Here is a 5,188-nt window from a genome sequence, read left to right as displayed (position 1 = left end):
ACTGACATGAACTTTCTGGAAGGCAGTATCAGCACATCCTTTGACAAGGGGCTACCTCCCTTGTGGCCTAGGGAAACAAAGAGAAACAGGGACAAAATGTATACTAAAGATGTTTGTCACAATGTCATTTACACATCGAAAAACTGGAAACAACTAAATGTCTGGGGTAAGTGCTGGTTTAAAGGCACTTTGGTGGGCACCTGGGTGGCTCAGTCAGTTAAGCGTCTGCCTTTGGCTCAGGTCATGGTCCCAGGGTCCTGGGGTCGAGTCCTGCATTGGGCTTCCAGCTCAGCAGGAGGCCTGCCTGCTTCTCCCTCTGCCTGCTGCTCCCCCTGTTCGTGCCCGCTCTCTTGCTCTCCGACAAATAAATAAAACCTTAAAAAGAAAAAGGAAGAGTTAATTTTCTACTTTTCATTTTATTTTGCTAAAAGTAAATGTCCTAAGTGTCCTAAGGTTTTCTCCCCCCAAATACATGTTTTTCCCCTTGTAATTGGAAAGAAAAAAGCAACTTATTAAACTACTTGGAAAATGCCTCTTGCTAAATTCAGGAATCATTTATAAATAGAACTATGTTAGGACGCTTGGAAGAAATGGTGGAAGGAAAGCATATCTAGGAGGCTGACTGATTCCCCAGGTCATCTAATAACTATGTGTTCAGCACAAACCTTCCTGGAGACGGATTCTACTTGAGATTTCCTTTCAGTTGATGGCTTGGGGTTCAGGAGAAGAAGTAGCGGTCTTTGGCAACCTGGGAACCTAGTTTTTAAAGTCAGCTCTGTCATTTAGTAACTGTGAATCCCCTGGCAGTGTACATAACTTCTCTGAGATCCTGTTTTTGTGACCATAGGGGCAGTAATGTTTACTCCAACCTTTCTTTGGGTAGGTTAAGGATAAAATACATGAAGTGTCTGTCTTCTGATGAGTCCTTGATAAATGCCAGCTCTTATATTGTGATACTCCTGCCCCAATATTGATCATACCTTATTATAGTGTAGCCCTTTACAGTTTGCAAATGTGTGTGGGGAGTTGTGTTCATTATCTGATCCTGAAAAAAAAAAGCCCAGTTTTTATTAAGATAATACCTTACCTGTATAGAGTATTTGCTATGTTTTTAAGAATTGTGTAATAGTGGGTGCTCAGTAAGTGCTGACTGACTGACTGAATGAGCGAATGTTTTCAAAGGAGAAAAAATAGTGGACTGTTTCTTTGACTGGGGAATTCATTCTATGAGGCTAGATGCTCCCTAAAGCAAAGGTAGCCCTGAATCTCCCTGTTATGTTGAGGGGAGCTTCAGGGCAGGCCAGGGCTCGGAGAAGACTGCCCGAGTCATTCTGGTGGACGCCAGGGCCTTTTTCCTGCTCCAACTTGTGAAAAACTAGAGGTAAAAAGAGTGAGTTGGTGCCACCTGGAGGGTGAGAGCAGGCACCTCAGAAGAAAGCAAGAAAAATGAGAACAAAGCACTTCTTTTAGTTCAGGCTCACAGGTGGGGTGGTGGTGCTAAGAATGTACCCTAAAAATAATCTCTGCTCTTTGAGGCACCTGGGTGGCTCAATTGGTTAAAGCCCCTGCCTTCTGCTCAGGTCATGATCCCAGGATCCTGGGATCGAGCCTCTCGCATCAGGCTCTCTCCTCAGCAGGGAGCCTGCTTCCTCCTCTCTCTCTCTCTCTCTCTGCCTACTTGTGATCTCTGTCTGTCAAATAAATAAATAAAGTCTTAAAAAAAATAATCTCCAGCGGCACCTGGGTGGCTCAGTCGTTAAGTGTCTGCCTTTGGCTTAGGTCATGATCCCAGGGTCCTAGGATCGAGCCCCGCATCAGGCTCCCTGCTTAGCAGGAAGCCTGCTTCTCCCTCTTACTCTACTTGTGTTCCCTCTCTCACTGTGTCTCTCTCTGTCAAATAAAAAAACAAACAAAAAATCTTTTTTAAAAAATCTCTGCTTTTTCAAAATTAAATAATTATTTAGATAATTATAGAGTCATGAGCAGTTGTAAGAAATAATACAAAGAAATGCCATGTATCCTTTACCTAGTTTCCCCCAGTGGTAGCATATTGTAAAACTATAGTACACAGGGCACCGGGTGATACAGTTGGTTTCGGCTCAGGTTGTGGTCTTGGAGTTATGGGATCAAGCCCCCAGGTTGGGCTCAGTGCAGAGTCTGTGTGAGATTCCCTCTTCCTCAGTCCCTCCCACCCATTTTCTCTCTCTCTCAAATAAATAAATCTTAAAAAAAACAACAACTATAGTCTATAGATCAGTTGAATAGAATATAGAGTCCAGAAATAAACCCACACATTACTATCAATTGATTTTTGACAAAAGTAACAATACAATTCAATAACAATACAATTCAATGGGTAATAGAATAGTCTTTTTGACAAATGGTCAAAAAAAAAAAAAATGGTGCTGGGACAACTGGATATCCAGATGCAAAAAGATGAAGTTGGACCCCTACCTCACACCATATACAAAAACTAAAATGGGCCAAAGACCTAAAATGTAAGAGGTAAAACTATAAAACTCTTCAGAAAAAAAAAAACAGGATAAATCCTCATGACCTTGGGTTAAGGAATAATTTCTTAATATGGACACCAAAAGAACAAGCAGTAAAAGAAAAAATAGGTAAATTGGGCCGCATCAAAAATTTTTTAAAAAAGCATTTCTTCTTCAAAGGACACTGTAAAAAAAAGTGAAAAGACAACCCAAAGAATGGAAGAAAATATTTGCAGGTCATATGTCTAATAAGGATCTAGTACCCAGAATATATAAAGAAATCTTACAATTCTACGATTTAAAAAAAACCCCAATTTTAAAACAAGCAAATTCACTGAAGAATAGACAATTCTTCAAAGAAAACATACAAATGGCCTGGAAGCACCTGAAGTGTCATTAACCATCAAGGAAGTACAAATCAAAACCACAAAGAGATGCCATTTCACACCCACTAGGATGGCTACAATCAAAAAGATAATAATATGCATTAGAGAGATATGGAGAAATTGGTGATGAATTGAAATTACTAGTAGGAATATGAAGTGGTGCCGATGCTGTGGAAAACAGGCAATTTCTCAAAAAGTTAAAATAGTTATCATATAATCCAGTATTTCTACTCCTAGGCATATACCCAAGGAAAATGAAATCATATGTCACATGAAAACATGTACACAGGGTGCCTGGGTGGCTCAGTGGGTTAAGCCGCTGCCTTCGGCTCAGGTCATGATCTCAGGGTCCTGGGATCGAGTCCCGCATCGGGCTCTCTGTTCAGCAGGGAACCTGCTTCCCTCTCTCTCTCTCTGCCTGCCTCTCTGCCTACTTGTGATTTCTCTCTGTCAAATAAATAAATAAAATCTTTAAAAAAAAAAAAGAAGTAGTATCAAAACCAGTATACGGATATTGGTACAATCTACCAATGGCATTCAGATTTTCCTAGTTTCTCTTGTACTTTCAGTATTCTGTGTTTCTATGAAGGACTTAGCAGTTATCCTGAAGAATGTATATTAACATTTAAAAATAATAAAAACCCTACAACTATATATATATAAGCCCATAGTTACAGCTAGAGTCACCACTCATAATTCTCATTCTCAGAAAGGTATTGTAAAAATTATACACTTTGGCCTCCATATAGAGTTTTACAGAATTTATATTAAGACATAAAAGGATATTTTAGTCCAATACAATTCATTGGTATACAGCCCAATTCATCTGTATTTCTCCTCTTAACATAACAATCCAAATTTCTGTGGTTCTTTTCTGCTTTTTAACCATGAGGCATATTTATTTCACCTTAATTGTGAACACTTTTACACCCTGCTTTTCTTGTTTAATGTCTTGTTTATTCTAAGAAGTTTGCATTTTGCCTCCCAAGTCACCAGAAATACCCCTTTAAAAAAGGTGAGGAAATTTTCCTCTGATATATCTACCATAATTCCCTTAATCATCCCATTATTGCTGGACATTTAGGGTGTTTCCAATTATCTTACAGCAAACTGCTGCAGTGGGCAAGTTTATTCTCTTTTGGATGATTTCCACCGGATACGGGGTGGGGTTACTGGTTAAAGATTTTGAATATCTTTCTGGGTCTTGACAATTTCACCTTGGTGCAAGATCCCCTTCCCCTGATTCTCCCTAGCCCCCAGCCTCAGCCTCCGCAAAACTAACCCTAGAGCCTGGTCCCTCCCCTTAATTCCACTCTGCCAGCTACACTGTTATTCCCTTTTCATTTATTGGCCTCTGCCCCGCCCCCGGCCGCTCTTCTCCACCACTGGGTCACCCGGGCTCCTTCTCGCCTGGCTTCGGGCTGCCTCCTCCCCAGGTAACCTGGGGCTCGACACGCATTGCAGCACTCGGCTATCCTGACTCGGGTTTGCCCAAGCCAAATGCAGTTTGGCAGGCTGGCATGCACCACCCTTACCTTAGCCTCAGAGTGTCCCGCGCAGGTGTCCAGGAAGACAAACTGTTGGGTGACGTTTCTCTTTCCCCTTTCAGTCCATTCCCGCCTTCAGCGCTAGGGCGGCGCATCTAGGAGCTCGATAAGTATCTAAAGTATTTTAAAAGCACATTGAAGTTTTTATGCTGGTTTTTTACTTTAGATTCCTGAAAGCTAATAAAGTACAAACCTATTTGCACCAGGATTAGATGTGACTGGGGGGTGGATGAGCAGATATGAATTATTAAGAAAAAGTTAACTCATTTCATGCATGTAAATTCATTCATTCAACAAGAATTGACTGAGCACCTACTACATGCCAACATGATCCACGGCAGTGAATAAAAGACAATAAAATCAATAAAGTAAAAATACAGTGTGTTAGATGGTGATTCGAGCTTGGGAGAAAAATCAGGCAAGGTAAGGAGACTGAAAGTGAGGTCCCTCGAGAAGATGACAATAATAACAGGTTAACAATTGAGGGTCTACTGCTGGCCAGTGTGCTAGGGGCCTCACCTTCGAAAGCCCGTTTAAACTAACGCCACGATGCAGTGAGGGAGGAACCACTGTTCCCATTGCACAGAAAAAGAGGACGTAAGGTGCAGAGCTGGGGATCCACGCCAGCCCCGAGTCTTAGGCCTCCACCCTTCCCGGCGAAACCCGGTACCTGCGACCTGTCCCTCCCCTGCAGGGAGAGGGTTAAAGCGTGGAGCAGCGCCGGGTTGTGCGCTTGCGCAGAGCGGAGATTGCGCTTGCGCAG

General features: G+C 42.0%; 1 long non-coding RNA gene across 1 annotated transcript; it reads right to left on the bottom strand.

Annotated features, from left to right (window-relative positions):
* Nucleotides 1-334: 334 nt before the first annotated feature.
* Nucleotides 335-5,094, bottom strand: LOC122910601. The gene is made up of 3 exons (XR_006385251.1): nucleotides 4,945-5,094; nucleotides 4,414-4,539; nucleotides 335-375 (listed from the first exon to the last, which is right to left on the bottom strand). It is a non-coding gene; the product is annotated as an uncharacterized LOC122910601 (long non-coding RNA).
* Between the last annotated feature and the right edge of the window lie 94 nt (nucleotides 5,095-5,188).

The sequence above is a fragment of the Neovison vison genome, chromosome 6 (genome assembly GCF_020171115.1).
Source record: "Neovison vison isolate M4711 chromosome 6, ASM_NN_V1, whole genome shotgun sequence".
Taxonomy (NCBI): Eukaryota; Metazoa; Chordata; class Mammalia; order Carnivora; family Mustelidae; genus Neogale; species Neogale vison.
The sequence above is the reverse complement of the archived record's forward strand: the minus strand, read 5'-3'. Positions and strand labels throughout refer to the sequence as shown.